General features: G+C 44.2%; 1 protein-coding gene across 1 annotated transcript in view; it reads right to left on the reverse strand.

The window, feature by feature from the left end:
* Positions 1-12637, reverse strand: part of MARCHF3 (membrane associated ring-CH-type finger 3) — a 148548-nt gene that overhangs the window by 8653 nt on the left and 127258 nt on the right. The window lies entirely within an intron of this gene.

A 12637-nucleotide genomic window follows, 5' to 3' on the forward strand; every position in this document is an offset into this window, starting at 1 on the left:
TTAACTCAGCAGGCCCAGGTTGCTCAAATCCTGCACGTTCCCAAGAAAGACCTGTTTTTTAAGAGTGGCTCCTAAGAGAAGAGCTCTGAGTCCTTGTAATAATGTGCCTCATAAGAGCGTTTTTGTATGCCTGAGGCCTCGGGCCACATGGTGCCAGTGTAAGCAGATAGTTTATGCCAACAGTGTGATTTATGCTGAACACCTATTTTTGTTGTAGGGGCTGGAGTCTGAGTGGCTTGAGGTCTTTCGTGCAGGTGCCGCATGTCTTCTGTGACTGATCCCAGTAAACACCCTGGACACTGAGGCTCGGGTGAGCATCCCTGACAGATAACGCTTTGCATACGTTGTTACAAATCGTTGCTAGAAAAATTAAGCACATCTGTGTGATATTACTTGGAGGGGACATCTGGGAGCTTGTGCCTTGTTTCTCTCGGACGTTGCCCCATGCACTTTCTCCCTTTGCTGGTTTTAACTGGTATCCCTCTGTTGTAATTAACCGTAACCATGAGTCTAAGAGCTTTTCTAAGAGCTTTGTGGGTCCTTCTAGTCAATCACTGAGTCTGAGGGTGGTCTTGGGGAATGACACTCATCTGACTCCATGTGTCTTGTAATGCCCCTGCCTTATGTTTTAGGACCCTGAACCTCCTACGTAGGACCATCTCTGACATCTTAATTGTGCTACCATCTTGACTGAACCAGCTCCAGAAAGGGTGGGGAAAACGTCAGCTTGTTGAAAGACTAGAGATGAGCATTCCTGCAGGACGGGAAGGAGGGTTGTTGTCCTCCCACTTGGGGGACTGCTAAATGTCTGCTGAGATGTTTTCCATAATCCATTCTAGGAAATGGCATGCTTACCTATTGGTGTCAGCGCAGAGTGGTAATGAAGCCAGGTGGCTTTCCTTTGGATTAGCATGGAAATGTGCCCAAGTAATTTGACATTCCCATCTCACTATCCCTTGTAGTCATGACAGAGGCCAAGGAGTCCAGGGAAGGAGTGAGGTCACACACAGATGACAGGGTGAGGTGGGAGAGACACTGGCTGGCTGGCTTCCATCTCATCTCGGGCTCTGGCAGCGCTGTGGGCTGCCGAGCAGACACCCCGAGGGGCCAGCACAGCGTCTCCTACAAAACCGCTGGTGGGAGGGAAGGGACCATGACAGGGGAGGCAAGAGTGGATGGAACTGACTGGAGAGAGGGGGAAGGCCAAGCTCAGGGCAGAGACAAGAGACATACGAGCTGCGAAGAAGGCGAGCAAGTTGAGGCAAGAGCTGTGTAAGGGCCAACAAAGGCCTCAAGGAGTGAGCACAAGAGATGGGAGGTCAAAGGCACAGAAGACAGTTTTCTGGAACGTTCCCTCCCTTGAATGTTTGCCTGAGGCGAATAGTAAATGACCCCGAATGCCTAAATTACCCCTTTCCAGTGACAATCCACTTTAAAAATGGGCTGAGATGCTGAAAGAAGTCACCTCAGCTCAAAAATGGAGCTGAATACATATTAAAACACAGATTATGGGGAGTTGACTGGTCTGTGAATATAAACGCAGTGTTATAAAAATTTAATACAATACCAAAATGATCAAGTGCAAACAGTATTAACCCTGCTACGTGTTGTCGTGCTACCTCATCTGGGCAGCTTCAAAGAAATTCAAAGAGCTCTTAGTTATTAACGTTTTCTTATCTAAATACTGGCACTATCTCTGTGGAGAGTAGAAATGAGGCCTTGTTATCCCAGCTTTACGGAGGCTCAGCGAGGGAGAATGACTGCTCCAGGTGATACTGAGAAGGGTATCAGAATCTCTCCACTCTTATTCAGATGTCCTGTCAGTAAAATATTTGAAAATTGAAATTGCAAGACATTAAGAAGTCCAGATTCTTTAACAACAGTGCCGACCTAGCAGCGGCCCGACCCCCCCGTGCTCTCTCCCTCACCCCCTGACAGCTTAGATTTTCCCTGGAAGCAGATCTGGGAGCCTGGCCTACTTTTCTCTGTGTCCCCACTTGTTGCAACATAGTAGGTTCTCAATAACTACACGACAGATGTGCACAGACAAGCTTACCTCATTGGCTAAGACTCCCCTCAGTTTCCGTTCCTTGGGAATTCTGAGTACGTTTTATTAAAACTAACTTAGCACTTTATGTGGCCCTTGACATTGCTCAATGAAATGACTCAGGAATGCAAGGAGGTAATTGTGGATGACTACTGAGCTCTGCTTGATGTTAAATAAATTGCAAAGGCAAACTAGAAATTGCTATTGCTTGTTCCCAGTTTCCTATTTTCTAATTGTTCTTTGATCTTCTATATTCCTGAAAAATTTCCAGGCCACTTTTTATGTCCATGACCACCAGTACCTGGATTCTGCACCTTATTAACACTATACATGTTCTTCTTTGGCTCAGTTTACTCTTTGTATGGTTTGCTGCTGGGTCACACTTAGGTATGAGGTTCTTCAAACAGGTACTGCTATGTTAAAATCTGTGACTTCTTCAGGACCCTAAGTATAATTTATCTCCTACACAAATGCAGGCCCCATGAATAAGACCACTGGTAACGTCTGTTGTTGAGGAAAAATTTGCCCTGTGCCATGGTAAGAACCTCTGCCGAAGTATCCAAATAGGCTGATAACAGGATGTTTATACAAACAGAGTTTATAACAGAGAAAATGGGATTTTGCCTCAAGTTTCCAGCAATAGGGGATTGTCTAACTACGATATGGAATTTACTTAAAACAGACTACTATAAAGTAATCTGAAATGGTAATGTATATTTTATATTTACTGACATGATATATTGCTGAACAGGAAAAGAATTCTATTAGACAGAATGTAGAGTATGATCCTGTATATGTAGTGATGTATTTACATACACGTGGACATTTACATAGATGTAGTGAATTTACATAGACAAAGACCAGAGGGATACTAGCAAAATAGTTGCTACTCTTGGTGGTGGAATCAGAATGGTCTTTAATTTTTTCCTTTTTGTATGTATATTCTTGTTTTTCTAAAATGAACATGGATTACTTGTGTAAATATATATATATACATCCAGAGGGAGAGAGGGAGGGAGGGAGAGAGACAGGGAGAGAGGAGGGAGTCAGGGGAGGGAGGTGTCTAGTGCACAGCAAACTATAGCAATAAAATAAACTATTACTGAGCCAAGGCTGGGGCAAGCCACTGCTAGCTATTTGGAGTGTCTTATGCAATGTCTCATTGAGTCTTCACAATAACCCTGTGAGGCAGGTGCTAACATTATCCCCATTTTACAGATGCAAACACTGGGGAGCAGAGTTTAGTAACTCACCTAAGGATAGATTGCAAGTGGGTATTAGAGGTGAGATTGAAACCAGCCTCACTTCTGTTCCTTGCTATCCATATTTATGTTTTCTTTCTGCACCAAATGGCATTTGCATGTGTGCGTGCGTGTGTGTGTGTGTGTGTATATGCCTGCACATGCACACACTAGATGTTTTGCAGATTTTCAGCTTGGTGGAATACGTTAAGTCCTGCTGTTTTATCGGTACATCAGATAACTGAATGGTTGGCTGGCCAGGATGTTATCATGGTAACTTTATAAAATATTTTTAGGCTGCTGTTCTGTTCTATGTTAATTCTTTTACTAAACCACAATAAGGTCCAATTTCTGGGCGTTTAATCTCAGCTACATTGTCATGCATTTTAGCTTAAATCTTTTTTTTTTTTTTAATGGTGGGTTCCAGAAACTGAAAGTTTATTTTTTAGTGTTGATCGTGGCAAGTAAGAGGGGGAGACCTAAAGCACAGTTAGCAAGGTAGGTAGAGGCCATATCTTTTTTTTTTTTTTAATTTATTTATTTTTATTGATTTATGGCTGTGTTGGGTCTTCGTTTCTGTGCGAGGGCTTTCTCTAGTTGTGGCAAGCGGGGGCCACTCCTCATCGCGGTGCGCGGGCCTCTCACTATCGTGGCCTCTCTTGCTGTGGGGCACAGGCTCCAGACGCGCAGGCTCAGTAATTGTGGCTCACGGGCCCAGTTGCTCTGCGGCATGTGGGATCTTCCCAGACCAGGGCTCGAACCCGTGTTCCCTGCATTGGCAGGCAGATTCTCAACCACTGCACCACCAGGGAAGCCCTTAGCTTAATTCTTAATAGGCAAAAGGTTGATCTCAATTATTGTTCAATTACATTTCTTGCTTTTCTATGTCTTCTGCCTCTCTTACCAGTTATACTTATTATATAGAGAGTATTATACCTATTCTTTAGTAGCATCTTCATCTCCCACACATTCAGTAAAGAGCCTGCTGAGGCAGAATGGCAGGTTTGTTGGTGTGTCCGTCTTCCCACTGACCTGAGGTGGGCCCTTACCTTTATGTCACTGGCATCTATAGCACATTCAATGTTCATAAGGTTGAATGAATGACAGTAGCTTAAGTTTACATGTTTACTCAGACCTTACAACACGCCAAGCACTCTCTTATCTGCTACATGTAGTAACTGATCTACTCTTCAGTAATCTTTGAAAGAGGTATCATTATTATCATCACCATTTTATAGATAGGGAAACTGAGGCTCGGAGAAGTTAAAAAACTTGTAGAAGTTTGGCCTTGGCTTTTATCTATGTGGTCTAGCTCCAAGGACTGTGCTCCTATTATATCATCATTATCAATAAAAAAAGGGGGGGGGGAGAAGAGCGGGTGGATGAAGGGGGGAGGAGGAGGAAGGTTGCACCTTAACTGGTGTTATCAGTGCAAGAAGGAATATTTACTTATCATGGTTCCCCTGGTGCAAAATACCCATTAATTTATCCTGCTGCTTGTGGACAGCTTTTGCAGCTAAAATATCATTCTTGAAGAGTCTTTAGTTTGACCTTAGTCCTCAGCTTGTACTTGGTGGTTAGCTGTATTTTAAGAGCAGAGGTCTGTGATCGAGAATGCTAATTTGCATGGCATCTTTCACTTGGCAGGTCCACCCATATGGCTGCCAGGGGATCTGTGGGCAGCCCAGGGCACCTTCCTGCCTTTTGTTCTCTGATTCCATCAAAAACATAAAGCAGACAGAGATTGTGCTACTGAAAGCCCTGGCAGTGAGCTGCCCTTTTTTGTGGCGACCTCATGCCAATCACCTGACTTGTTTCCGAACCATGAGATTGATCTACTCTTGGAAATAGGTACAAAAACCAACCAACCAACCAACCAACCAATGAAACAAAACAGAAACCTCCACCGTAATCAGCAGTATAGGGCCTGAGACAGCAGAGGGAATTAAAGCAGCATTCCATTGCCAGGGACACAGCATCATTCACTGGCTGTAAATGTACATCCAAGGTGAGCCAGGCACTAGTGGTTACTTTCAAGGTGGGTTAACTGTGGGTTCAGTTCTAATTACAGTGTCAATTTGTTAAATCCCTTACGCGTGGGTAAGGGTGAGAGGGTGCAGTGCTACAGGACATTAGATCCTGCCTCCCAGACTCTAAATTAATCGGCTTAAATCTCCAAGGCAGACAGGACATCGGGCAGGTCAGTTTGTACTGGAACCAGATTACACTCTGGTGGCTAATAGCTCTGATCGATTACAACCTTCCCCATGAATCTCCTTAATGAGAAACCATCATGAGAATGAAAGAAACTGATAGGAGGGATGAAAGTGATAGAACCATAACAAATTTATGGAGTAGAAAAAAAAAGAAAAAAAAAAAAGGCAAGATCTCAGAATGTTTACTCAGAATGTTTATCTGCCTGAGCTTCTCCTGTTAATCTGACACTTGGCAGAGTTATTTACCAAGCGCTTGCCTTTCTTGGGACAGGGCTTATTCTTGAAGTCCAGCACAGCCTGCACTGAGCTGTCTTGCTTTCCTGGAGAGCTGCAATGTGAAAGGGGCAGTGCGACGATCAGAAGACATGTGACAGGTCCTCTGCAGGATTTAAAACTGAAGATGAAACCTGAAAATCATGCATTTCAGTTAACTTGAAACAGCAGAGAACAAAACCAAACAAACTCCCGCCAGTGTTTTAAATCCCCCCAACTCCGCAGTCTGTCAGTGAATTTCCAGGACAGCTGAAGCTGCTCAGAAGGAGATTCTGATTCCGGGGGAGCTAAGGAGATGCTCGCTCCAGACATCCATCAACCCCGACTGGAAACAACGCACTTCAAATGAAAACTTCACAGATGATTTGCTCATGACCCTAAATGCCAATCTCCAGCCTCGGCCTCTTTCCAAAGCCCCAGATGTGCATATTCAGCAGCCCACTCAACAGCTCCACTTACGTGACTAACAGACAACTCAAACTTAATCTGTCCACGAACAAACTCTTGATTTAGCACGGACCTCACGACCTTTCTTTTCTGCAGCCCGTATCAGTAAATGACACCACCAAACACCCAGTCACTCTGTCATCCTGTTTCCTTTCTGTGTCTTATCCTGCACATCCAGCCCTTCTGTAAGTCTGGTCGGCACTCTTTCGACATACATCTGGAATCTGTGCACCTCTCTCCATGTCCACTGCTGCCATCCCGGGGCTACCATCACCTCCTACTTGGGAGGCAACAGCCTTCCTGCTTCCACTCTGGTCACCTCCTAGTCCAGTTCCAAAACAGCAGTCACAGTGACCTTGTAAATATATAAATCAGACCATGTTGCTCCTTCGCTTAAAATTCTCCAGTGGTTAGAATATAGTTCAAACTGTTTACCTGGGACTACAAGAAAACCTGACCTCACCTCTGCCTTCCTCTGTGTCTCTCCTACTACCTCTCCCCCTTCATTTTCAACTTTACACGTGGCTGTTCTCACATGGGGAACGGGCTCTGCCCATATTCTTGCACGGTTGGCTCCTTCTCATCATTTGGGTCTCAGCTCCAATGGCACCTTCTTATTGAAAATGCTCTCTGCACCTGTGAGCACTACCTGGCTACATTTCCTTTTTTTTTTCTTTTTACCTGGCTATATTTTCTATAGAGCGCACGACACTCTCTGAAATGATGCTGCTTATCTATTTGCCTGATTGCTTGTTTATTTTTTGCTCCCCACTTCAGTGAGAGCTCCATGATGGCAGAACTTCATTTTTGTTCATTCTTGGATGCCTCGATCCAAGAACAGTGCTGGAACATTGTAGATGCTTCATGAAAATGAATGAATAAACATCTGAGATGCCAGTAACCCTGACCAGAAATGATCTTACAATATTAGTTAGACTAATCAAATCAATTGGTGAGGAGAAACTTTGTTGGCAGGTGAACATTAAGTCCTGAAGTTCACTGCTTTTAGCCCTCTAGGTTAGAGATAGCATTCTTTATGTATCACTCCTTTTAGGTCCCCAAGAGAAATATCTACATAGTATTTTTTTAAAAATTTTAAAAAAATTTTGTTTATTTTATTTATTTATTTTTGGCTGTGTTGGGTCTTCATTGCTGCACGCGGGCTTTCTCTAGTTGCAGCAAGCGGGGGCTACTCTTCGATGCGGTGCGTGGGCTTCTCACTGTGGTGTCTTCTCTTGTTGCGGAGCACGGGCTATAGGCGCGTGGGCTTCAGTAGTTGTGGCTCGTGGGCTCTAGAGCACAGGCTCAGTAGTTGTGGTGCACGAGCTTAGTTGCTTCGTGGCATGTGGGATCTTCCCGGACCAGGGCTCGAACCTGTGTCCCCTGCGTTGGCAGATGGATTCTTAACCACTGCGCCACCAGGGAAGCCCCTACATAGTGTTTTGTTGCTACAAGGTGAAAAACCTGTAGTTTCTGTTCAAACTTTTTTTTCCTAAGATGTAAATAACCGTGGAATACCATCTATTTTTCCATAGGTCATGAAATAGCATGAGAAATCCAGTAAATTATTCAAGGTCCTTTGTACTGTTTTCGTCACCATTACTATCTTTTTTTCTTTCTAGAAAAAAACTACCTTGAAATATATGAGAAAAAGACAATACCAAGTGTCCACTTAAAAATTATACAACTTGGGACTTCCCTGGTGGTGCAGTGGTTAAGAATCTGCCTGCCAACGCAGGGGACGTGGGTTCGAGCCCTGGTCCAGGAAGATCCCACATGCCGCGGAGTAACTAAGCCCGTGCGCCACAACTGCTGAGCCTGCGCTCTAGAGCCCGCAAGCCACAACTACCGAAGCCCACGCGCCCTAGGGCTCGTGCTCCGCAACAAGAGAGGCCACCGCAATGAGAAGCCTGTGCACCACAACGAAGAGTAGCCCCTGCTTGCCGCAACTAGAGAAAGCCGGCACACAGCAACGAAGACCCAATGCAGCCAAAAATAAATAAATTAATTAATTTAAAAAAATATATACAACTCGAGTTCAACCAAAAATATGTACTGAGTGCCTCTTATGTGCCAGATGTTTTTACTGAATTTAATCACACCAGGTGGTGGTGTTATTCCCATTTTGAATTAGGGTATTAAGCCTCAGTGAGGTTACGTGACTTGTTCAAGGTTACATGGTGGAGGAACCAGTATTTGAAATCTGCAGCCTACTGTCCTTTCACATCTTCCCTTCAGCTTACTTTTGTGCTACATAAAACCTTGATCCTAATTTTTGTTTGCTCTTACAATGGATAAGGTTGGAGAAGTAGCACTGAGCAGAGATAAAACACATGCTTGGAAGCAGGAGACGGGACACTGCTTCCAGGTGCCCCCTCTTGGTTGCCCCTTATGCTGTGTGACCTTTATCAAGTTCCGTCACCTCTCTGGGGGGAGTGACAAATGGGGGGGGTCTCCCTCAAAGGAGTGGGAAGGTGCAGCTTTGAGGGGAGTGGTGAAAGCCCCTCTCAGGTTATCTTAACTTCCCACTTTTGTTCAAAACGTCAGGTTCAACTGTAGAGTGGATATGTCATCTTTCGGCCCTACTCTCTTCCGAGCTCCAGGCTTGTGGATCCTGCTGCGTACTAGATCTCTCTCTATTTGTGTAATAAACATCTCACACTTCACCAGGTCCACAATGCTACACTGGATTCACCGCCACCACCCTAACTCTCCCACAAACCAGTTCCTCTCCCAGGTGGTACCACACCAGTACACGGCAACACCAACACCCAAAAGCTCTTGTAAGCAACCTCCGTGAAGTCCATATCTCCCTTTCCTCATTCTCCGCCTCCTCTACCCAATCCATCAGCAGGTCCTGGCAGTTCTGGAACACATCTTGAACACGTTCACATCTCACTCTCTAGGGCCACTACTCTTTTCCAAGCCACCCTTGTCCTTCACCTGAACCATGTAATAGTCGCCCCACTCTGCTACTCCTGTTATCCTAGAATCCAGGTTCTATATATAAAGCAGCAATATCACACCACTTCTCTTGCTTAGATTTCCCCAGCGGCTCCCCATAGCGCTTAGTCTAACGCCTTGCCGTGGCCCACAAAACCTGCGTGATGTAGCCCCGCTGTTTGTACCCAGGGCTCCACAGACCCCAAGGGGTCCAAGGAGAGGATTCACGGGATCTGTGATTTTACAATGGGGGGAAAAAAAAATCACACCTTTATTTTCACAGCCTCTAATTGAAATTTAGTATTTCATTGAGTAATGCAGAAAATCTTAGTGGTATGAGCAGTACCTGTGACTTTGTCACCTAGAGAAACCACAGACATTTCATATCACATTACAACTGTTTCAGACAAATTGTTCTTCATAGTTAGTTATTAGATCTGCTACAAAACGTGTTAAAGCAGCACTTATATTTTATGTCACAGCTTTGTCTTTTAAATATTTTGATAGCTGTATTATAATGTAATTGGTCTTCTTTGCATTCCTATGTATTTTTGTCTTATGTAATGAAAAACACGATTATGAGGAGAGATCTATCCGTAGGCTTCAACAGTCTGCCAAGGAGTCCACAACAGAAAAGTTGAAGCACCTTCAAATCTAGCTCCTTTGACCCCTCAAACAGTGCTCCTTTGCAGTGTTTTTTCCTGTTTCAGAAATACCGAACTGGCCTGGCTCAGAGCCTTTGCAGTGGCTGTTGCTTCTGCCTGCTACTCTTCCCACATCTGGTTCCTTCTCATGGGTCATGGGTTCACTTGTCACCTCTTCAGAGGGGCCTTCACAAACCCCTACCTTCTCTCTCTCCAGTCATCCTTTACCACAAGAGCTTGTTTCTTCCTTTATAACTTGTATCACCATCACAGATAATCTTTTTATTTATTTACTTGCTTATTCTGTCTTTCTTCCTAGCAGGTAAACTCTATTAGTACACAGCGTTCTTCTGGCCTATTCACAGTTATATCCCCATTTCCTAAAATATTTAGTTTGTGCTTGATAAATACTAGCCGAAGAAATACACAAATCCTTCTTAACCTGGGGATGGCTTTGAGTAGAAATCAGATGGGTTTAACTGAAATGTATACACACATATATAAAATCACTTCCCCGACTCTTCTGATCAAATCCAGTAAAGTAATTCCTGTCACAGACACATGCTTAGCAGTTGCTCTGGGCCTTCACAGCTGTGATCTGGCTGAAGTGTACATCATATTCAAGGACACCCTAGAGATCTGTGACGCTCCCTGGAGTCCTCAGGCCGGTAAGCCAGTTAATGGAATATAATGCTCCATAATTATTATATTTGTGTCTGGAACATTATAATTTGGCTTCAGCATTATTTAAACAAATGCTACACACACTCACACCAATGGTTTGAAATTTTCCAATGATAAGATTAGCAGCATAGCAGGATTAGATGGCAAAATAATTTTATATATTCACTTGCAATTTCAGATATAAGTAAAATGCGAATCATTTGGCTCTAATTAGTTTAGATCATCACTGTGTGATCACAGCCAAATGGAGATTGCTTATCCAAAATATGAGAAGCGGGACTTCCCTGGCGGTCCAGTGGTTAAGACTTCGTCTTCCAATGCAGGGGGTGCAGGTTCCATCTCTGGTCGGGGAGCTAAGATCCCACATGCCTCGCGGCCAAAAAACCAAAACATAAAACAGAAGCAGTATTGTAACAAATTCAATAAAGACTTTAAAAATGGTCCACATCAAAAAAATCTTAAAAAAAAAAAACAAAAACAAAATATGAGAAGGCACTGCAGAATTATGTGGCATATGTGATCCATGTAAAGCCGGAAACATAAGAAGATGAGATAAACAACCAAGAGAGGATGAAGAGAAAGAAAACAGAAATTTGCAGAAGAAATTAATCAATAAAACGCATAGTGCCAACAATAAAAATGATTACTCTGGGAGCCAATGGAATCACACCGTGCAGTCTACTATAAACAGGACACATACAGCAGCTCCCAGTTCCTGGAGCTCTGCTTCCTCTTGGCTCTTATGGGGCCCCTGGCCCTCCAGCTGGTAAAGCTGCTGGCATCTAACACCCTTTCTGCTGGTCTGTGGTTGGAGCCCAGGTTTCTGGAGCTTCGAATAATTACTTCCAGCAGAAAGACAGGATCATGGGGTAAAAGGTGCCAGGACAGGGTACCATGTACGAACCCCAGTTGGAACACTGTACAGAAGATGAGAATATGATGAATAACATGAATAAGGATAATACATCCCTATTTTAAGAATTGGGGATATTTAAAGGAATAGAGAGGGAGAAATCAAATTCACAACCAGGTCCTCAAAATGGGACCACATTAAAAAATCTGTGTCCCTCAGATGTAGTAAGAATGTGAGTATGAAAGCTATCCAAGCAGAGTGTGGTGGAGGGATTTCAATGAAATATGATGCACGCGTAAAATACAGGACAGAAGAGACATTCTCACCAGGGCCATATATTCCCAAAGTCAGCAAGGATGGGAATACTGTGAAAAGAGGAACTTTCTGCTAGATGGACGACTGTGAGAACAGAAGAACTTTTACGTTCACAGTGCTTACAGGCCAATGTTTTGCTGCCAAAAAGTTCCCCAAATATTTAGGGCCTGTCTGACCTTGTTGACGTTAGACCCATCTTAGCAACGAATGGATCTGGAATCTCTCAAGGCTCCACCGGAGGCAATGGCTTAAGTTCATGAGTTGCAGTATTTGGTGGAACCTCTTTATTTTTGTTTGACACTCCTGCCCTCAAATTTCAAGGGGAGCCCACCAGCATTCATGTAATTTGGATCGTGCTACGAACGTCATGCTCACGTTATCTAAGTTGTTCATGATTTGTAAGATTTCAGACATGCCCTTCCTTAGCCTCCTCACATCCAGGTGAAAGAGTCTCCCCCTCTCTGTCCAGGCTCCCCCAGCCACCTGTTTTTTGTTTTTATAATCTTAGCAGTTTTTTAAAAAAATTTAATTTATTTATTTATTTTATTTTTGGCTGTGTTGGGTCTTCGTTTCCGTGCGAGGGCTTTCTCTAGTTGCGGCAAGTGGGGGCCACTCTTCATCGCGGTGCGCGGGCCTCTCACTGTCGCGGCCTCTCTTGTTGCAGAGCACAGGCTCCAGATGCGCAGGCTCAGTAATTGTGGCTCACGGGCCTAGTTGCTCCGTGGCATGTGGGATCTTCCCAGACCAGGGCTTGAACCCGTGTCCCCTGCATTGGCAGTCAGATTCTCAACCACTGCGCCACCAGGGAAGCCCCCAGCCACCTGTTTTTACTGCTCCCCTGGACTCTTCAGATACCCTCCATTAGGTATGGGGCCCGGAATATCAGACCACCAGGTAAAAATACGCTGCGGTGTCACGTGAGGGGAGGGTGATGGTTTCCATTTTGCTGGCATTACTTCTTTTGATTATGTTCA

The sequence above is a fragment of the Balaenoptera ricei genome, chromosome 3 (genome assembly GCF_028023285.1).
Source record: "Balaenoptera ricei isolate mBalRic1 chromosome 3, mBalRic1.hap2, whole genome shotgun sequence".
NCBI classification, from domain to species: domain Eukaryota; kingdom Metazoa; phylum Chordata; class Mammalia; order Artiodactyla; family Balaenopteridae; genus Balaenoptera; species Balaenoptera ricei.